The sequence below is a fragment of the Heptranchias perlo genome, chromosome 8 (genome assembly GCF_035084215.1).
Source record: "Heptranchias perlo isolate sHepPer1 chromosome 8, sHepPer1.hap1, whole genome shotgun sequence".
Taxonomy (NCBI): Eukaryota; Metazoa; Chordata; class Chondrichthyes; order Hexanchiformes; family Hexanchidae; genus Heptranchias; species Heptranchias perlo.
In genome coordinates, this window is record NC_090332.1 from 24,221,577 (window position 1) to 24,244,745 (window position 23,169).

Consider the following 23,169-nt stretch of genomic DNA (forward strand, 5'->3'; position numbering starts at 1 on the left):
TTTCCTCTTCGTTGCACCTATGGAATGCTCAGATACCCATTGTATCAAGGTCTCTACCCCCATAACGTTGACCCCAGATTTCCTGGGATCATCCAAAATGATGTAATTGGGTCTACATTTAGAATCATAGAATCATAGAATGGTTACAGCACAGAAGGAGGCCATTTCGCCCGTTGAGTCCGTGCCGGCTCTCTGCAAGAGCAATCCAGCTAGTCTCACTCCCCTGCCCTTTCCCCGTAGCCCTGCAAATTTTTTCCCTTCAAGTACTAAATTCAATTCCCTTTTGAAAGCCACGATTGAATCTGCCTCCACCACCCACTCAGGCAGTGCATTCCAGATCCTAACCACTCGCTGTGTAAATAGTTTTTCCTGATGTCGCCTTTGGTTCTTTTGCCAATCACCTTAAATCTACGTCCTCTGGTTCTTGACCCTTCCGCCAATGGGAACAGTTTCTCTCTACTCTGTCTAGACCCTTCATGATTTTGAATACCTCTATCAAATCTCCTCTCAACCTTCTCTGCTCTAAGGAGAACAACCCCAGCTTCTCCAGTCTATCCACGTAACTGAAGTCCTTCATCCCTGGAACCATTCTAGTAAATCTCTTCTGCACCCTCTCTAAGGCCTTAAAATCCTTCCTAAAGTGCAGTGCCCAGAACTGGACACAACACTACAGTTGTGGTCAAACCAGTGTTTTATAAAGGTTCATTATGACTTCCTTGCTTTTGTACTCTATGCCTCTATTTATAAAGCCCAGGATCCCGTATGCTTTTTAACTGCTTTCTCAACCTGTCTTGCCACCTTCAACGATTTGTGTACATATACCCCCCGATCTCTCTGTTCCTGAACCCCCTTTAGAATTGTACCCTTCAGTTTATATTGCCTCTCTTCATTCTTTCTACCAAAATGTATCACTTCTCATTTCTCTGTGTTAAATTTCATCTGCCACTTGTCGCCTATTTCACCAGCCTGTCTATGTCCTCTTGAAGTCTATCACTATCCTCCTCACTGTTCACTACACTTCCAAGTTTTGTGTCATCTGCAAATTTTGAAATTGTGCCCTGAACACCTAAGTCCAAATCATTAATATATATCAAAAAAAGCAGCGGTCCCAGCACTGACCCCTGAGGAACACCACTGTACACCTTCCTCCAGTCTGAAAAACAACCGTTCACCACTACCCTCTGTTTCCTGCCATTTAGCCAATTTTGTTTCCATGCTGCCACTGCCCCTTTTATTCCATGGACTTCAACTTTGATGACAAGCCTATTTCGTGGCCCTTTATCGAGCGCCTTTTGGAAATCCACATACACCACATCAACCGCATTGCCCTTATCGACCCTCTCTGCTACCTCATCAAAAAACTCAATCAAGTTAGTTAAACACGATTTGCCTTTAACAAATCTGTGCTGAATTTCCTAATTAATCCACACTTGTCCAAGTGACTGTTAATTTTGTCCGGATTATCGTTTCTAAAAGTTTCCCCACCACCGAGGTCAAACTGACTGGCCTGTAGTTGCTGGGTTTATCCTTACACCCTTTTTTGAACAATGGTGTAACATTTGCAGTTCTCCAGTCCTCTGGCACCACCCCCATATCCAAGGATGATTGGAAGGTTATGGCCAGTAATTTCCACCCTTACTTTCCTCAGCAACCTAGGATGCATCCCATCTGGACCGCGTGACTTATCTACTTTAAGTACAGTTAGTCTTTCTAGTACCTCCCCTTTTTCAATTTTTAGTCCATCCAGTGTCTCAACTACCTCTTCTGTTACTGAGACTTTGGCAGCATCTTCTTCCTTGGTAAAGACAGATGCAAAGTACTCATTCAGTACCTCAGCCATGCCCTGTGCCTCTATGCGTAGATCTCCTTTTTGGTCACTAATCGGTCCCACCCATCCTTTTACCACCCGTTTACTGTTTATATGTCTATAGAAGATTTTTGGATTCTCTTTTATGTTGGCCGCCAGTCTATTCTCATAGTCTGTCTTTGCCCCTCTTATATCCTTTTTCACTTCCCAGCTGAACTTTCTATATTCAGCCTGGTTCTCACTTGTGTTATCAACCTGACATCTGTCATACTCCCCTTTTTTCTGCTTCATCTTACTCTCTATCTCTTTCGTCATCGAGGGAGCTCTGGCTCTGGTTGCCCTACCTTTCCCCCTCGTGGGAATGTACCTAGACTGTACCTGAACCATCTCCTCTTTAAAGGCTGCCCATTGTTCAATTGCAGTTTTACCTGCCAATCTTTGATTCCAATTTACCCGGGCCAGATCCATTCTCATCCCATTGAAATTGGCTATCCTCCAATGGAGCATTTTTGCCCTAGAGAGCTCCTTGTCCTTTTCCATAGCAAATTGAAACCTTATGATATATGATCGCTGTTCCCTAGATGTTTCCCCACTGACACTTGCTCCACTTGATCCACCTCATTCCCTAGAACCAGATCCAGCAATGCTTCCTTCCTCGTTGGGCCAGAAATGTACTGATCAAGGAAGATCTCCTGAACACACTTCAAAAATTCCTCCTCCTATTTGCCCTTTACACTATTACTATCCCAGTCTATATTAGGATAATTGAAGCCCCCCATTATCACTACTCAATGGTTCTTGCACCTCTCTGTAATTTCCCTGCAAATTTATAATTATACAATATGTTTATCCTTCTTTCTTTTCATCAATTCCTTCATTAATATATGCAGCTCATGTTCACCAAAACAACGCTGGGTTTTCTTGTGTCTTTGGTTGTAGTCACTGTCATCTAACCTTTATTGCTAAAGGTACCATTAGCTAAACTCAAATGAAAAGGTTAAGTGGCTCATTTCCTGTTATTAGAGCACTACATCAAAATTATTTCAATTATTTTACTACTGGATAGCTTAACTTACCACTGGTGGTAAATGAGCATGCAATACTGTGGAAATTATAGCATTGACTTTGTGCCAGAATGCTTTAACACGTCATGGCAGGATATAGACCACCTAGTTATTTAAGGATGTATTTTGATGTAAGTGGTTTCTCAGACATTGAAATCACAATTTCAGCGGTGTGAAAGCTTATTTTGCAGTGGCTTTTAACCCCTGCTTGTGTAGCAATGCATAAGCAGAAATTGCTACGCTTCTGATTTGTTTTATAGTTAGCAGGTCTGCCATTTTGCTTCCAGCAGGGTGGAGTAACAGCTTACAAGAATTTATCATGGACAATACATTGTGTCACTGAGGATTGTGCTTTAGCCATTGATTTATTCTGGGGACAGGAAGGAAATGACAGGCTCATAAATTATGCCTGGATTAAAGTACTTTTTTCTTTCATTTTAAAGTTTTTAATCAGGGTTCTCACTGGGACCAATTGAATTGGCCATTATTTTGTTCTTATATACTTTCAGTAGAGCCAAGAAAGAATTCTCTTTTAAGAAAGTTATAGAAAGAAAACCAGATGCGGGTTTTATACCACAAATATTACACATAGGTTTGATCCCGTGTTGTTGCTGTTAATCACAGTTGTATCATTTTTGTGGGGTTCACCATGAGTCACAAACATAGAAGAGCTTGAGAAAATTTCTAAACTATAATATGCTTCCCGATGTTTCTTAAAACCAGATAGTAATTGTAAATTAGATTTTCTTTTGTGAATTGAAGACTATTAATTTCATGTAACTGGGAATTTCAAACTTGTGACATAACATGTCCATTGATCGCCACGAATAATATGCAGTGCCCCACTGATGCTGATGTGCCTCCGCCCATTTTCACAAATACGCCTTATATCTTATGCAAAATAAAGGCTGGCCAGAGAATTTATTACAAATGGGATATTGGATATTAGATTTAAGCTTTGAGAAAAAAAGGAAAGACTTGTATTTACGTGGCACCTTTCATGACCTCAGGATGTCCCTAAGCGCTTTACAGCCAATGAAGCCAATGAGATAGGAATATAGTGTATTGAATGGAGGAGGGTTATCATAAGCAGAATGACGTATGCAGCATGTGTATCAGTACCTTATTTGGTGTTGGCGATCAGATAGACACCTATACCATACTGAAGGAGTGCTGCCCTGTCAGCGGTGCTGTCTTTCATCTGCACTCTCAGGTGGATGTAAAAGATCCTATGGCACTAATCGAAGAAGAGCAGGGGATTTCTTCCAGTCTCCTGAAGTAGCAGGTGGAATGAATATTACGGGAAACAACCTCTTACAATTCCATTTGCTCAGTCCTCAGATTATTTTGCTTTTCAATCTTTAGATTACATTTTTCTTGGGGGTAAGTTGCAGCTTGTCTTATCAAAGGATTCCAATATGATAGTCATTTGAAAAATAAACAAATAACAGCCCCTGGGAAACAGCCTGTGATTTATTTTTACTTCTATGATCAGATGCATCTGTTTTCCAGTTCCGTGGTGTTGCAAGTAGCTTTTAGCTAAAGTTATTTATGTTGTCAGGCATCTTAACACCCCGGACTCCAAACCCTATAACACACAGTGCTTGTTTGGAAGCAAAAACAAAAAAGTAGAGACCTCTATCTCATCTAAACCTCCATGGAATGTTTATGGCAACCAACCCAATGCAAAAGGGTTAAAGCATGACCCAGGGTAAGTCCTTCAGCTGTAATTATCTCTGTAATGTAAGATAGGTTGAATGCATAACAGTCATTAGAGCTATTCTAGACATTACTGCTCCACCAAGCCCTGACATGCTCTCTTCTTGGGTACAGCTCGCATTTCACCAGGATCATGTTCGCTGTTAAGAAATATCTTCAGCATGTCTGCTGACAAACAGGATGTGGTGTCCATTATTCAGTACATCACAGGGATGTTTATATGTACTACTCTGAGAGACAGCAAAGAAATGAAAGACGAAGTGTCTTTCTTCAATTGCTCATTGCTGGCTTTTTGGGGCATTTTCTTCATTCTTTTCCTTGTGGAGAGTTATCACGTGAACTGAATCATTACTCTGCTTAAATTTGTGTCAACTGCTTCTCACTTCAGCATTTTTTAATGCAACAACAGTTTCTGATATAACATGGATTGTTTGTGGCTTATTCACTATCGCACAAACCACAATAACGACCCTTGTTGTAACATGATCAAAATCCACATTTGCAACTTTAATTTTCTGGAAGCAGACATTCTGTGATGGTGAGGAAACTCGGTACAGATCGCACAATGTCAAAAAACAAATGCATTGCAAGCCTGTTCGGGCAGGTTGTTCATTCAGCCAAAAATGGCATCCAGTGCTGCTAAGTTCAAAACGTTTATGGTGCCTCCGCTAAGGCTTGCCCTTGAAAACAAACCTTGTGAGATAGGTCTTCATGGCTCTGGAGATATCTGTGCCAACTTGTTTGTATTACAGTAATGCTTCTGGAACAATGACAATAGCAACTACTTGCATTTATATAGTGCCTTTAATGTAGGAAAACATCCCAAGGCGCTTCACAGGAGTGTAACAAGACAAAAATTGACACTGAGCCAAAGAAGGAGATATTAGGACAGTTAACATATTGGGTACGGTAGCGTAGTGGTTATGTTACTGGGCTAGTAATCCAGAGGCCTGGACTAAAATCCAGAGTCACGAGTTCAAATCCTGCCACGGCGGCTGGCGAATTTAAATTCAATTAATTAAATAAAAATCTGGAATTAAAATACTAGTATCAGTAATAATAGCCATGAAACTACCGGATTGTCGTAAAAACCCATCTGGTTCACTAATGTCCTTTAGGGAAGGAAACCTGCTGTCCTTACCTGGTCTGGCCTATATGTGACTCCAGACCCACAGCAATGTGGTTGATTCTTAATTGCCCTCTTAGGGATGGGCAATAAATGCTGGCCTTGCCAGTGATGCCCACATCCCGTGAATGAATAAAAAAAAAACTAAAAGCTTGATCAAAGAGGTATGTTAAAGAGTTCTTAAAGGAGGTCGGAGAGGTTTAGGGAGGGAATTCCAGAGCTTAGGGTCTCGACGGCTGAAGGCCCAGCCACCAATGGTGGGGTGAAGAGAGTCGGGGTGCACAAGAGGCCAGAGTTTGAGCAACTTTTTTGGAGGGTTGTAAGGGTGGAGGAGGTTATAGATATAGGGAGGGGCGAGGCCATGGTGGGATTTGAACACAAGGATCAGTTGCGGGAAAGATGGCACGGATTTGGGAAGAGACAACACGTTCAGGGACTTTGGAGCGGAAAGGGAGGTTGGAGATGGGGCGGTAGTTTGCAAGGGCAGAGGGATCAAGGGTAAGTTTTTTGAGGATGGGGGTGATGGTGGCACATTTGAAAGGGAGAGGGACAGTACCTGAGGAGACGGAACCATTTACAATATCAACAAGCATAGAAGGGACGTTAAGTGGTCAGCAGCTTAGGAGGAATAGGGTCAAGATAGCAGGAAGTGTGTCTCATGAACAAGATGAGCTCGGAGTGGGGAGATAGGAGTGAAACCAGAGAAAGATTTGAATTCCGGGCTAGGGCAGGGGGCAGCTTTGCTTTGTGGGCAAGGGGCGGGGGGGAATGCAGCAGAGGCAGTTGATTGGATGGTCTCAATGTTACTGACAAAGAAGTCTCAAGTGTTGTTGGAGGTGAGGGTGGAAGAGGCAGGGGAGAAGGGTTGAAGGAGACGGTTGGTAGTGGAGAAAAGAAGCCAGGGGTTATCTTTGCATTCGAGGATGATCCTTAGTAGTGAGCAGTTTTGGAAGAGGAGAGCAGGACCCAGTAGTGCTTGATGTGGTCCGGCCAGAACTGGCAATGAATGGCTAGACCAGTTATGCACCACATACATTCAAGTCTGCATCCCTTGGATATAGTAGAGCAAAGATGGGGGGCTGTACCAATGGAACCACCAGGGTGGGAGAGAGTAATAGTTTTGCTGGGGACAAAACTATCAAAGGTTGAGGTGAGAATGCGATTGAGCAGGTCAATAGCTGCAGAAGTATCATAGTGAATGGAGGTCTAAAGGCTGGAAAGTTGGGAGTTTGAAAGTGCCAATGTAAGTGACTTGGGGGAGAGTTTTTCGCAGGGACGGATGCAGAAGGGAGTGGGGTTGGAAGGGGGAAGGGGAATGTGAGTGACGAGGGATACAAGGAAGTGATCAGAGATGGCCTTTTCTGTGATTGAGACAATGAGAATAGAGAGGCCACGTGAGATGGTATGGTCGAGGGGTTGGCTGTGAAATGGGTAGGAGAATTTATATGGAGGAAGAGGTTAAAAGATGACAGGTGGGCAGTGGAGAGTGAGGGCAAAGTGAGTGAAGATGGAGGTTGAAATCACCAATAATGAGAAGTCATTCAGTGCAGAGGCTGAGGGAGGAAAGGAGTGAGGATATCTTGGTGAGAAATTTGGGGTGGGCCGCAGAGAGGTCAATAACCAGGGGCATAGATTTAAAGTGATTGGTAGAAGGATTAAAGGGGAGCTGTGGAAATTGTTTTTCACCCAGAGGGTGGTGGGGGTCTGGAACTCACTGCCTGAAAGGGTGATAGAGGCAGAAACCCTCAACTCATTTAAAAAGTACCTGATGTGCACCTGTAGTGCCATGACCCACAAGGCTATGGACCAAGTGCTGCAAAGTGGGATTAGGTTGGGTGGCTCATTTTCGGCCGGTGCAGACACCATGGGCCAAATGGCCTCCTTCTGTGCCGTAAATTTTCTATGATTGTATGATTCTATAGAACGAGGAAAGGCAGGAGGGATGGAATAAGGTGAGGTGCTCAAAGAAGGAGGAGGTGCCAGAGGTATTGGGGGGGGGGGGCAAACCAAGGTGAGATTTGGTGATAAGGTCCACACCGCCACTGCAGTGGTTAGAGCGGGACAGGTGGTGGAAAGTGTAGCCAGACGGGGAAGCTTCAGTAAGGGGGAAGGTGTTGTCACCCATGAGCCAAGTGTTCATCAGGGCCATGATGTCAATACAATCATCAATAATAAGGTCATGGATGGCAAGGGCCTCGTTTGCAAGTGAATGGACATTCTGGAGGGAGATGTGGAGAGGGATGGTGATCGTTGATCCGCTGGCAGAGTCCATGGGGTCAGTGGTGGGAAGGGTGAGCAGGACAGGAAGCAGGTTAGCAGAATTAGCCCCCAGTGGGTGTGCTAGGTGAGAAGATCGGCAAGAGAGGAGGATGGGGCAGTTGGGGTTGCTGCTCATACCTAGAAGCAATACTGAACTATAACTGCCATGAAAGACAGTCTTTTGGAAGTCTAGTGTAGTCCTAAACTTAGAGAAAGGGCATGGCAATACTAAAAAAATGGGTTACCTCACTGGGGAGTTCTTAGAATATCTGCTCCAAAAACTCTTTTACTGTACTACCATGGTAGCCTTCAAGGAGAGTTTGCTTAGCAGCCTAACAAAGCTATTTCATTGTAGCACCCCTAACACTGGCACAGATAGGCCACATGGCTGGCTCCTGTACTGTAACTGTGAACTTGTTATATTTTTTAAACTTTTCATTGAATTCCCAATCTTAAGTAGTCAATCTAGTACTTATTTGCTTTGAATGGTTTTAAGATTAAATAAAAGGGTGCATGATGCCTGTGACCCCCATATGACCTGAGATCGTTAAATGTCACTTAGACTATTTCAGGGTGAAAAATGGTGATCCTCCAATAATCCCTTGTTTCTAACGTGGGTGTATACTTTATATAATGTTACAATGGCAGCAAATCAATAATTAGTCCTTGGAGGAAAGCAGAATGTTGTCGATGTCTGTAAATAAATACATAGATAAGCAACATTATGATGCTGTAAAACACTGTATGACAAACACAGTCGGGCCCACTGGATATTTTCTGTACCTTTGTCTATTGTCCTACAAAAAACTGTTTTTTGCCTGCCTACAATTTTGCCTACAATTTTAATACATTCTTAGCATCACCTCTTGGTTTTGCTTGGTTGCTAAGGACATTATGGAGGGGCCACGTCAGTGCAGGAAGCAGCAAAACAACTACTTTAGGAGTCTCCAGTCATGGCAAAGCTAAATTTGCTGCAGCTAAATTAAGACTGCTTCTCGAAGTGGTGAAGCCAGTTGGCTTAATGTTCTTGCTTTTGTGCTTCACTAATATATTCATTGTTCTTTAAACAACGGTGAGCTTGTTGGAGTTTTGATTTGCCCGAAGCAGTAAGTTGTAAGTGGCCAGGTGTCAATGCAGCTCCTGCTGCAAGGTATACCACCCAGTTCCTTAGCAGCGGTCAACATTAAAACTGGTCAGAAGTTTAATCCCCTGAAGGCAGCAAAACAAAAATGAAGCAAAATTGCAATTTATTTTTTGTTTTAAAGCCCTGCTTTATTCTGTTTTCCACGCCATGAACTGTATTTTGAGGCAGATATTGGACCTGTTGTGTATTTCTCGCATTTTCTGCATTTATTTCCAATATTATAATATTGTCTGAAATAGTCAGATTGTGGAAGCAGCCTGAAATATATTGGAGCTCTACACACGGAAGTGCTTAAGACAACTAACCAAGATTGTCTAGTTCATAAAAGCGGAATATGTACATGTCTAGCCGGTTTACGTATATTGACTAGTTTATAGAGTAGGGCTGGAATTTGTCCCTGTCCCCATTCATAATCAGTGGAGGGAAATTCCCCACGTATAAATTTTAAGTCAATAATATGCTTGAAGACTAGTCCTGGTTTAGTGCCTAGTTTTGAAATTATTATTTAGTGTACACATGAAGCACAGTGTTATGGCAACTAAATCTATGAAAACCAATCCAATATGACACTGTCATTATTGGAAGCTTGTGGAATTTCTACAATACATACAAAAGAGGTAAACACAATCAGACAGTTTTTATCATCTAATTCTATCACTCATCTTTACTGCTAGATGACTAGTATTGGCTAACATTATATAAGTGAAGTTATTATCTATATCTGCCTATATCATCATATCACAACATATCTTCATTTAAATGTTAAAGCAGTAAAATTAGTTGTTAAGCTTGTTAACTAGTTGTCGAGATGACACTTTTAGGTAAATAGGGCTATTGATAAAACCAGCTAATTTAAAGTTAGAAACACACATGATACAATATTACTGCTCAAGGCAATCATCTGTGGCATTTGGGTTAGGGAAGCAGTTTTTAAATTGCTCAGAGCTCAGTGTAACTTTTCTTCAATCACACTTTGGGGAATTCTCCACACCTTAAGCTTCCAGCATGGAGATAATTTTATCAGAAGCCAGTAATTGATCCTAATGGTTTGCAGGATGTAAATTTTAATTAATCTTGGACCTTGCATTTGAAGAAAGTATATATGAGCACAGACATGGGTAAATAACATTTGTTACAGCGTTTTGGTTATTTAGTCTGGTTTCATTTCTCTCTTTCCTCTTCAGGGTAATCTTTCACTTAAGCATGTTTGGATCTGATTGTATTATTGTTCAGAACTGAATGAATGTGGACTGTAATAATATGAGGTTCAGAACTGCAACCACATAGTCACAAGAAAACTCAGTTGAAGAGACTAAAGTAAGGCGAAGAGAGTGAGCAGGAGATAAACAGTCCAGGACGAGGACCACCCTTTGGAAATGTACTTTCTGTCACCGAATCACCAGTGGTAGGTCTGGAAAAGTCTGCAGCTTCAACAGAAGCTCCCTCCCAGTTGAAGGAGAATGTGTGATTGGTAGTTCGAGATATCAGTGTGTGACCTTAAGGAGGAAGCATCACCATTATTGCACCTTTTGAAAAATCAAAGAGATGGGGGAGGGAGCAGTTGGTGCAGAGGGTTAAGGCATTGCGGTCGTGGACCGTCTGCTCACTGTAGAAACCACCTGACTTTCTTTCCATTTATTTCAATGGAATGACAATCAGCTGAGTTCTACATCTGGCAGGCAATCCACGTCACCAGATTACTGCCCAGGCGAGGAATATGAAAATGTACCCGTTGTTCTTTCATCTGGACCTGGTTCAAATTCTGTTCAGATTAATGGGATGTTAGTGTCCTTTTTCCCAGCTGTATGGATCTAATATGACGTGAAATTCTTAGTGGGCACAGGTCCACAGTATAAATTGGCACTAGATCGGCAATTTCACTCAAAGTGATCATAAAGACAGCTGATATGTGAAATTGAAAAATTTACACTATAGCGATAGGGGTATTCTTCTGAGACTCCGCGGAGTTACAAAATGTTACTGGAGCGGAATGTTATCGGCCCAAAACTATTGCATGCCTAATGCTGATGTCGGATTCCCGAATGGTATCCTTCAGCACTGATATCTCTCATCTTGATAAGCACCAAAAATATTTTATTATCCTTGTTTTTCTAATTCCGTTCATTTTCTGGAACAATTTGTATAAACATGAAAGGGCTGATTTTATGAACACAGACATCTGGTGGTGAAGGTCGTTCACTAGAAGCATACTTTGGGAAATTGTGGTCACGTGCATCATTTTGGGCAGCTTAGTTTTGTAAAATTGGCTCTTAAGTTTTAATTACATCACTGGGAGATGTTACTGAGCCACTGCAGTGTGAGGACATTGAATTAATGTCAGAGATACTGTCATTATCTAAGGTGCTTAGATGATCATGCCTTTTCCTTTAAGTAATTTCCTCTGATGATGTTATCAGCACTCTCTGCTCACATTTTTATTTCTTTTTAAATCAATAAATAAATAGAAAAAATATGCTGAAATCCATCATCATTTTTTGTTACGAATTTTCAAAGGAGTGCTGATGGTGATATACACAGAATATAAGAGGCATGACTGAGTTTATACTAATATGGAATGATAAATGTATTACTATTTTATAGATTTTCAAAGGTAGCAGTCACTGCCTACCAGTCCGATTTGTTTTTTTTTTAGCTTCCTGTTTGCTTTTGACGGTTTGTATTTGAAACACTTGCCAATTTATGTTCACCCTGCAGTACTGTCATCTCACTGGGTTCCTGCAGTAATGTAGTGTCATTGCGTTAAATATGGGAACATCTCATTTATATGGGGAAGCATTTTATAGTAGGTTTTACTTTGATGTGATTGACAGTGCCAAAAAAAAATGTCAGGCAGTTCAATTATCAAATCATTACAAAGATTATATGTAATTCCTAGCAAAATACTAAGATAACATTAGGCCTGTCATTGATACTTTGCATGATATGCAAGCAAACCATTGTGCAACTTTATAATTTTGCCCTTTCTGAGTGTTGCAGGGCAGTGATTCTAAAAAGGGATTTTTTTCAGGTATTGCAGGATTTTACATGGAACTTGCCGATCTGAAAATTGCACTGATACTCCAGCATGTTTTAGCTCCCGGTCCAGCAACACCTTGATTTTAAAATTCTCATTCTTCTTTTCAATTCCCTCTATGGCCTTACCCCTCCCTATCCGTATAACCTCCTCCAGCCCTACAACCCACCGAGATCTCTGCGCTTTTCCAATTCTGTCATCTTGAGCATCCCTGATTTTCATCGCTCTGTGCCTCCAGGTGCCTAGGCCTTAAGCTCTGGAACTCCCTCCCTAAACCTCTCTGCTTCTCCACCTCTCCTCCTTTAAGATGCTCCTTAAAACCTACCTCTTTTGCCTATCCTAATATCTCCTTATGTGGCTTGGTGTCAAATTTTGTTTGATAACGCTCCTGTGAAGCATCTTGGGATGTTTCACTAAGTTAAAGGCGCTATATAAATGCAAGTTGTTGTTGTTGTTGAGTGACCTGTGCTAGAAAGTGCGTATCTGCAGACAGTGGGTGAGGGCATCAGTTGGGCATAGCTGCAGTGTCCTACGTGATCAAATGGCACGCTGACACTCATGGGATCAAATCCCTTTGTGTATTTGAACTAACGCACGAAGTAGCATTAATATGTTGTAATTTTGCTCATTAGCATTAACGGAGCTTTGGGTCATTTTTCCCACACTCCTAAAATTCCTCCCTGAACCAAACCGGCTTAGTACACATTGGCACACATTCCCAGCATTAAAGGTTTTTTTTGTCTTGTTAAACACAAATTAAATGTCGGATTTACTCATGCTTGCCTTCCAGCCTACATCACGCTAATGATACTTACTATAACAGGTGACATTAAGATAGTGGAGAGGGTTGGCAAAGGTCCAGCACAGAGCAGAGTAGAAGACATTGAAAGGAACAACTCAACTGCTTCAGTGCACACAGCAGCATGAATACATCAGTAATTCTGATTATGTTGGAGCTGCAGAACAAGCCCCTGGGAGAAGACCCACCAAAATCCACTATTACTTGAGGTGATGTGTCAATAGTAAACACAGAACTACTTGGAGGTCACTGAAGAGCAATAAATCAGGAGATTACTGCGACAGAAGCAGAGTTTTAATCCTCTAACAAATAAGGGATATTTCTGTATTTTATGTTATACTATTTTGAAATAACTAGAGTTAAAATGGAAGTTGCCTTTCCTTACTAAACTTCAAAGTGGAGACTGCAGTCAGGCTGGCTACAGGAATACATGCCACATTGATTGATCCTATGAGGAGAGATTGAGTAAAATGGGCCTATATACTCTGGAGTTTAGAAGAATGAGAGGTGATCTCATTGAAAGGTACAAAATTCTTAGAGGGTTTGACAGGGTAGATGCTGAGAGGCTGTTTCCCCTGGCTGGAGAGTCTAGAACTAGGGGTCATAGTCTCAAGATAAGAGGTCAGACATTTAGGACCAAGATGAGGAAAAATTTCTTCACTCAGAGGGTTGTGAACCTTTGGAATTCTCTATCCCAGAGGGCTGTGGATGCTCAGTCGTTGAGTATATTCAAGTTTGAGATCGATAGATTTTTGGACACTATGGAAATCAAGGGATATGGGGATAGGGCAGGAAAGTGGAGTTGAGGTAGAAGATCAGCCATGATCTTATTGAATGGCAGGAGTAGGCCATATGGCTCGAGGGCCATATGGCAGGATTAGGCTATATGGCTCGAGGGCCATATGGCCTACTCCTGCTCCTATTTCTTATGTTCTTATCTGGTAATTAAGCAGATAACGGAAATTTTGTTCCATGAGAAGCTAAAAATGTACATTGTTTAAGGTGTTGGCAGGCATGAGACCCAGATGATGTTATTAAATTCACTTTAGTATACCATGCAATATACCATGTGGCTTCACAAAATCATTGAATCATAGAATCTTGCAGGATAGAAGGAGGCTGTTCGGCCCATTGTGTCTGTGCTGGCTCTTTGAAAAAACTATCCAATTAGTCCCACTTCCCTGCTCTTTCCCCATAGCCCTGCAATTTTTCCCCGTCAAGTATTTATACAATTCCCTTCAGCTTCCACCACCCTTTCATGTAATGCATTTCAGATCATAACAACTCGCTGCATAAAAAAATGTCTCCATGTCGCCTCTGGTTCTTTTGTCAAATACCTTAAATCTGTGTCCTCAGGTTACCGACCCTTCTACCACTGGGAACAGTTTTTCCTTATTTACTGTACCAAAACCCTTCATGGTTTTGAACACCTCTATCAAATCTCCCCTTAATTTATGCTCTAAGGAGAACAGTCCCAGTTTCTCTAGTCTCTCTACATAACTGAAGTTTTTCATCCCCGGTACCATTCTAGTAAATCTCCTCTGCACCTTCTCTAAGGCTTTGACATCCTTCCTAAAGTGTTATGGCCAGAATTGGCCACAATACTCCAGCTGCGGCCTAACCAGTGTTTTATAAAGGTTTAGCATAACTTCCTTGCTTTTGTACTCTATGCCTCTATTTATAAAGCCAAGGATCCAGTATGTCTTTTTAACAGCCTTCTCAACTCATCCTGCCACCTTCAAAGACTTGTGTACGCACGCCCCCGGTCTCTCTGTTCCTGCACCCCCTTTAAAATTGTACCATTTAGTTTGTATTGCCTCTCCTCATTCTTCCAACCAAAATGAATCACTTTACACTTCTCTGCATTAAATTTCATCTGCCATGCGTCTGCCCATTTCACCAGTCTGTCTATGTCCTCTTGAAGTCAGTAACTATCCGCCTCACTGTTTACTACATTTCCTAGTTTCGTGTCATCTGCAAACTTTAAAATTATGCCCTGCAGACCCAAGTTCAGGTCATTAATATATATCAAAAAGGGCAGTGGTCCCAACGCCAACCCCTGGGGAACACCACTGTATACTCCCCTCCAGTTCACCACTACTCTCTGCTTTGCGTCCCTTAGCCAATTTCATATTCATGCAGCCCCTGCCCCTTTAATCCCATCGGCTTCAATTTTGCTAACAAGTCTATTATATGGTACTTTATCAAATGCCTTTTGAAAGTCCATATAAACATCAACCGCACTGCCCTCATCAACCCTCTCCCTTACTTCATCAAAGAACTCAATCAAGTTAGTCAAGCATAAATTAATCCATATTTTTCCAAGTGCCAATTAATTTTGTCCCATATTATTGTCTCTAAAAGTTTCCCCACCACCAACGTTAGGCTGACAGGCCTGTAATTGCTAGGTTTATCCCTCTCCCCTTTTTTGAACAGGTGTGTAACATCTGTAATCCTTTAGTTCTCTGGCACTGCCCCCATATCTAAGGAAGATTGGGAAATTGTGGCCAGAGCATCCACAATTTCCACTCTTACTTCCCTCAGCAACCTAGGATGCATCCCATTCAGACCGGGTGACTTTTCCTATTTTGAGCGCTGCCAACCTTTTAAGTACCTCCTCTTTAACTATTTTTATTCTATCCGATTTCTCCACCTCCTCCTTTACTGTGATATTGGCAGTGTCCTCTTCTTTAGTGAAGACAGATGCAAAGTACTTATTTGGTGTCTCAGCCATGTCCTCTGCCTCCACAAGAAGATCTCCTTTTTGGTCCCCAATCAGCCGCACCTTTCCTTTGACTACCCTTTTATTATTTACTTGCAGATGTTTGTAAAGCATGCTTTCTGTAGTCTGTGCTAGGCCTCCATTTCTCTCAGAAATTGCACGGTCCATGAATGCATTAGCTTACAGAGTGCTATTTATATCACTTAAGGCACTGCTTAGCTAAATGTTTTGCATTCTTACAGGTATTTTTGGGATTGGCTGCAGTTGTACGTTATTTTTAGTGCACCCTAGTATATCCAAGTTTCTAAAAAACATAGAGAGTAAAGTTATGGTGTTCTACAAGTTTGGTTAAAAAACACCCAAACATGTTAACTCCATTTAAAGCACTGTTTAGGAATTAAGAGGAATTTTACTCCTGAATTAGTCTTTCTTCAAAAAAACTCACAATCTTTTCCCCATACCCCTTCCCTTCTGCAGGCATTACCTCCTTGATGGGTTATGATTCCACAAGCTCTCAAGTTGCCATTATGTACCATGCCCAAGAGGCCATTACCCACATTATGAGCCCCACCACTGAAAGTTGGAGGGCTTTTCAACGCAGGGCAGATGTTACAGCTGAGCCAGATCCTGCCCTAACCTGACATCTACACACATTGGATAATATCTAGGAGCAGGAACCCTGATTCATTTTCCCCTGTCCATCCCGTGGGCACAGAGAGCACCCTTATTACTTCACTGGCTGGGACTAGCTAATCAGCACAGCCTGGTATTAAACCTGGGACTTGCAGAGCCATTGGGGGAACCTTAACATTCACCGGATTAGACACATTTAGTGTCTCGAAGACTTCTATGGCATTGCACATACTCTGACTTACAATACTAGTAAAATGCCTTGAAAGGTGTTTTATTAGAAGATAGTGTCCCTTTAAGAAGTTTTTTTAATTCAATATAATTTGTATATATAAGCTCCTGTGCTGGCTGCAATAAATCATGACAGAGAAAGAAAGCTCTCTGGGTGGGGAGAGCAGGGTTACAATCTAGCTTTAAACTTGGATTGATGTAAATCCAAAGATGTAACTAAATACAGTACACACATTCATGGAAGTAAATAGGATTATTGTTCTCTGTGCCTAAAGGTGAAGTCATCTCTGAAGGGCAGGATATATGAGTGAGCAGAATGAAATGTGGAGATGATAGAGTGCCACAGGAATGGATAGGTGATAAATGTAGAGCATATTCTGATGATCTATGTCATGAGTGTCATTCTCAGATTTTCGTTTTCATTGAGGAAACTATTGTTTATTTTGTAAACATTAAATGTTTATAAAATGCTAACCAAATCTGATACCATGAAAGAAAAAATTGATTCAGATACATATTGACCGATTTCCTGTTTCTCACGTCATAAACCATATGAATGTGGAATTTAAAAACAGCGGTAAGTGAATGCGACCTTGTTCAAGTTGCTTCAATTAAAACCAACCCAAACCCACTGAATTCAGAGCCAGGATTTGCTGAGTCATTGCCAGTGGTCAACGTTGTAAAGGAACTCAACTCAAGACCTGCTGTTTCATCAGAATAAGTTCATGATTCCTACAGAATGGACAGTTGGGCTATTTTGCAAAAACTCTGAAACCACAACTTGACACAGTCAAATGGTACCTGGTGTCACCCTCACATACAAATTGAAATGCTTTGCTTTAAGCTGAAACATGATTCTATTGAGTGATATTAAATTACAATCTGCACTCCATGAACTCAAGAAACAACAGTACAATTGATGCTTGTTCTGTACAAAAATTATTGCAAAAAAACATTTTAGGATGGACATGTTGTTCTGGTCATCTGCTGGCCTCCCTTTGTTCTTGTTCACCCCACCTTCAACAATACATGCTCACCTTTCTTCAGCTGAAATGGTAGACAAGTGGACGCGCCAGCCCCAATATTTACAGGGAGAGTGCGAGTGAGGCTGAAAATGGCTGTAGAGCCCGGCAAGGCCTGCCGACCTTAACAGCAGGACCTCATTAACATCTTGTAGCTCTGCCTCCTGCCTGGCAGCTGCCCAGTTGGACATCCTGGCCAGCAGGCGGGACGAAACACTAGCGGCAGGAGGCCGCAGCCGCGGACCCTTGGGGATGGTCTCCTGCAATCGGGAGGAGGAGGAGGTCGGCAATCGGGAGGGAGGGGAGAAGGTCGCCAATCGAGAGAGGGGGAGGAGTTAAGCAATCGGGGCTGGGGGAGGCCGACGGCTTCCTTGAGGGACATGGGGGGAGCACTCCTGCTCCTCCTGGCCCACAAAGACTGCTGAAACAGCCACTCACTTTGGGGAGTCAGCAGCTCCCGCCTCCGTTTCGATGCCGAGTTTCACGACCCGTGGGAAACCCGTGCAGCAGCAGTTAACTACAAATCAGGCTCTGAATTGCAATGTAGCTGCCCGATTTAAATATGTTAATAAGCATCCCGCCTCTCCACGGCAGGACACTCAGACGCCCTGATATCCGCCGGCGTAAAATTGGCGGTGGGCGCATGCGTGGCAGGTTGGAGTTGCGTTCCGCACATTTCACTTTTTAACCCCTCACCCCCCCACCCCAACCCTCTCCTGCCCATCTTGGGGGGTTAATATCGAGACCATATTCTCACTGCTGCCTAACAAGGTAAATTACAAAGGAGTACCAGCAATTCCCGATAACTGTGACCTGTTGAAGTTCGTAACACAATTAGAAGTGTAGTTTGGAGACATATATTTAGGACACACCCAGTCATTTAATGCTTACCTAATACAGTGTTCATGCTCCCTTCTAACAAGCAATTGAGTAATTTCAAGTTGACTTACTTCAACAAAATGCATGGCATTGATAAAAGTGGAATCGTTTTGACTGTAGCTTATGGGTTTCCCCCCTGCTGTGTTTCTTAGCTTAAAAACAGATTCTTTTAAAAAAGTTAGAATGTAAAAATGGCTTCTGCAACTGCATGCTGGGAAATTGACTTTTTTTTGGCTGTTGTGAAGCCTGTCAAGCTAATAATATTGATTACCAATAGGCGTATGCATCTGGGAAAATAATCACCAATTGCATCTAAGTGCCAGAGACAATTAATGTGTATAATTGGGCTATTAAGCAACGACATAAACAAAGGAGGGTGGCTCTAACCTAGTGAGTACTTGTCAGATGCCATAGATGGCCATTGGCATACCTTTGGATACATAGTATGTTCAAACAACATTCTCTGTGACCATGCTACATTATCCCTCCTTTTCCTCGTCAAGCTTTCTGAAACTTTTGAAATCCTCTTCCAATGCCTCTCCTTCTTTGTTCAGTTCCGTGGAACTATCCTTGCCACAGCTTCTCCATCAATGGCCTTTCTTCCCACCCCTATATTGTAACTTATCGAGTCCCTGAGGCTCCATCCTTGGTTCCCTCTTCTTCCTCATCTAGAATGCTGCTCCTTGGCACCTTCATCCATGGACAAAGAGTCAGCTTCCTCATGTGCACCTAGGGCACTCAGCTCCACCTCGCCACTCTCAGATGATCCAAAACACTGCAGCCCGTATCCTATCCTGTAGCAACTCCCATTTCTCCTTCAATCCCATTCTTGCTAACTTACATTGGCTCCTGGTCATCCTGTAACCCCACCCCAAACTCTTTGTTCCTCTGTCTTCAGCCTCCTATGTGTCTCTCTTTCCGCTTGCCTTACCATTGGCAGCTGTGCCTTCCATTGAGTAGGTCCCACTCTGGAATTCTCTCCCTAAATCTTTCTGCCTCTTCCTCTCCTTGTTTAAGACCTTCTGCCTCTCCACCTTAAAGTCAACCCCTTTCGACCAAATTTTTGGTCACTCTTCCTTATAGCTCCTTCTTTGACTTGGTGTCATTTTTGCTTACCTCTTGTGAATTGCCTTGGAACTTTAAGAGCTGGCTTGCTTAATTAACCTTTTCATGAACTGGTTCAAAGCTGCTGTATTATTTGAACTGGCTTCAACTGCTCACTTCTGTAAATAATTCTATCAGTGAATAAATCTTCTTGGTGGTTTAGTATATAATGAAAGTATCTGGTGTGACTGATATTAATTGTCATCTGGAGACATTAAATGCATCTATTGTTTGCTCTGGGCATGCTCTCCTAGATTACTGTGTGTACACGACCTTGCTTTGGTTCATAAGAGGCACAGGCTTGACAATAGGCATTGAGTTTTGGTGGGCATGAGAAAAGGTATCTGGAGAAGAATGAATTGTAACACCTCCCTTCGTTCCAATGTGAATGGGGAAGAGGTAGGAAGAGCGCTGGGGCATAAAAATAGCAAGGAACAGAAAAGAGGAAAGGAGCTTGCATTTATATAATGCCTTCTTACGTCCTCTGAGCATCGCAAAGGTGCTTCACAACTAATGATTTACTTTTGAAGTGCAGTAACTGCTATATAGGCAATGCAGCAGACAAAATTGCGCACAGCATGGCCCCACAAACAACAAATGAGAATAGTAATGGATAGTGTTTGTGAAGCTAATTGGAATAGTGCTTTTTCATTCATAGCATATAACATTGTGAAACTCCGGTTGTCATCATGGAAATCTTTACTTTAGCCATTATTTGAGTCCATTATCAACATCAAGCACTCCTAGCCAATCTGTAACCCAGCCCAAATGTGGAGTAAAGGTTCCTATATTCAACCTCAACTCTTTACCTTAATATAATACCCTCTACTACAATGGTAAAATGTTTCCATTGTCCACACAAGCATAACTTTTGACCTCTCTCTGAGAGACTGGCTTGATTTCCTCAGCCAGTGTTTCCATCCAGTAATCCGAAACCCAATTTTTCCAAACAAATTCTTGAGTTGGAAAAGGTTTTTAAAAATTGAAATTCATTGTAATTACAAGCAACATTATATTGACTTTAACATGATCAGAAGTGTGGGGAAAGGAGTAGAGGGAGTAGAAGAGGAGGTTACCAATTCATGGAAAGAGGCAAAGGTCAGAGGAAGATAGCTGGTATTCAAAGGGCACCATGATGACTTTCAAACATAGAAGTGTCAGAAGCATAGCCCTTCTAGTGATTTATGTACTGAGTCATCACTTGTCTGTGCCTGCCCTTGATGCTATTAACAGCAGAGTTTGGAATTCAAAAAGATTTCGGACAGTGCCTTCATATTACCATTCACATAATAGCACTATAAATCTAGTAAGCGTCCTTATATCAGAGTCACAGTTCCAACTGGGCTTCTCAAAATTGAATATAAAAATGTTGGTTTCACGACAACTCAGGTGGTATGTTCACTCCCATCAATACCAAAGGACCCATCTTTACAGACCATGCCACACCTACCCGGGTGTGTCAGAAGAGGCCTATCTTCATCAACTCTGCTCCAGTGCAGACGCAGAGGTATGCCACCTCTTACAGGCTAACTTACCGACAACCTTGAGGACTGATGCGGCTTTATCCTTGACTGTGAAGGTCAGAATGACATTAAGCTTCTCTTGTTACAGAATCATTCCAGGCCACCACAGTGAACATCTGCCAGACTCGCCAGTCTGACGTTCGTACCTGAATAAAGCAAGTAACCTGTAAGAAACATGTTCCCCAGAGTAAATATTGCTATCACTTTCCCAGTGGAAAGAAGGCACTAACTAGAGAGGGTGCAGAACTTTTACTACCTGGCAGATTTCCCAGGACATTATAGACAGAACTCATGGCCATCTGAGCTCCCTATGTCAACCAAATGCATACATGGACTGGAAGGGGTACCACAGGAAGAGGTACCACTCCACTAACGTGCGGGTGGTTTCCACAATGCTTTTATTTTGCAAGATGCCTGCAGTATTTGAAAGTCTCAAGAGAATGAATGGTTGTTGGGGACCAAGACTACCCCTTGATGAACCTAATTGGAACCGCTCACACAGCATCGGAACGCAAACACAATTAAGCCCCTGACATCACCAAAGTTACTGTTGAGCACACTATAGAGATGCTGAGGCAATGATTCCGTTATGTGGGCTGCCAAGGTCTACAAAATCATCACTATCTGCTGCATGTTGTGCAATTTTTCCATCCAAAGAGGAGTGAGCATGCTATAAAATGAGGAGGAGGCCCATGGGGCTGCAGGCCACAGGACGAGGCTGAGGAAGAAGAGGGAACATGGAGGGAGAAGATGTACAGGTAGGGAGGATGGTGCGGAACTGTGTGATTGAGAACCATTTCCAGTAATGGGCATGACCTGCCACTGATCAACTTTGTTTTTCCAATTAAATCCCACACCTTGTAGCCTCCAAGGACATGCCACTTGTTCCCCCTGTTCAAATTAACTTCCATCAATAAACCCCCTCCCAGTACTTCTAACATTTTTTAAGGCCATATCAAACAAACACTGCATATGCTAAGGATAAATTAAAAGATCAATATTTATATTGTGCTATTACATTGAAAATGTGCTCTTAGCTCTATGCCACACTCCTCCATTGACATTGCAAAGTGTACTTGTCTACTATTGCAATCTAAGGCAGTGTCAAAGTGCTCCCTGAGTGGGAGAAACAACTGGGGTGTCAGGTTGCTGTTGGGTGGTGCAGCCCTGTTGGGACAATTCTGGCACTGAGGCTACGGATGCAGGATAATGTGATGTCTCTGTAACAGCTGGAGCCACTTCCAACAATGGCTGTCAGCACTTGCTTGCTCCCTGGCACTTCTTCAATCCTTTGAGTGGCCTGGCTGGAAATGGAAGATGTGCAAATACCTTGAGAGGAAGCCCCCTTTCCTGCCTAAACAGAAGCTGATTTACCTTTCAAAAATATTGTTTTCCATGATATTCTATGTATTTTGTTAAATGCATTATGTCTGAGCAATTCACAGTGTTTCTGTGGAATCTCTTACAAAGAATAAACAACAGCAACATGCATTTATGTAGAGCTTTTAACATATGAAAATGCCTCAAGGCACTTTACAGGAGGACAATCAAATTGACACCAAATCAAAGAAGGAGATATTAGAAGCGGTGCCTAACTAAAGCTTGGTCAAATAGGCAGGTTTTAAGGAGGGTCTGAATGGAGGTGGAAAGGCAGAGAGGTTTATAGAGGTAATTCCAGAACTTACGGCATTGATGGCTGAAGGCACGGCAGACAATGATGGGGCGAAGGGAGTGAGAATGGGTAAGAGGCAGAGTTGGAGTAATGCCGAGTTGGAGGAGGGTAGTAGGGTTGGAGGAGGCTACAGAGATTGGGAGAGGCGAGATCATGGAGGGATTTGAACATGAGGATAAGAATCTTAAATTTGAGGCGTTGGTGGACTAGAAGCAATGTAGGTCAGCGAGCACAGGGGTGATGAGTAAGCAGGAATTGGTGTGAGTTAGGATATGGGCAGCAGAGATTTGGCTGAGATCAAGTTTATGAAGGGTGGAAGATGGGAGGCCGGTCAGGAGAGCAAAAGCATGAATGAGAGTTTTAGCAGCAGATGGGCTGAGGTAGGGGAGAGGACTGGTGATGTGACAGAGGTAGAACTAGGTGGTCATGGTACT

The 23,169-nt window shown here is 42.4% G+C and overlaps 2 long non-coding RNA genes across 3 annotated transcripts in view; one reads left to right on the forward strand and one right to left on the reverse strand.

Moving 5' to 3' along the window:
• The window catches only part of LOC137324162 (uncharacterized), a 58,270-nt gene extending 53,688 nt beyond the window's left edge, over positions 1–4,582 (reverse strand). For both annotated transcript variants that reach the window (XR_010963519.1, XR_010963518.1), the window contains exon 1: positions 3,994–4,582. This is a non-coding gene — a long non-coding RNA (uncharacterized lncRNA). The remainder of the gene's footprint in view (positions 1–3,993) is intronic.
• Positions 4,541–23,169, forward strand: part of LOC137324163 (uncharacterized) — a 30,320-nt gene continuing 11,691 nt past the window's right edge. Inside the window, exon 1 of the long non-coding RNA XR_010963521.1 lies at positions 4,541–4,582. This is a non-coding gene — a long non-coding RNA (uncharacterized lncRNA). The remainder of the gene's footprint in view (positions 4,583–23,169) is intronic.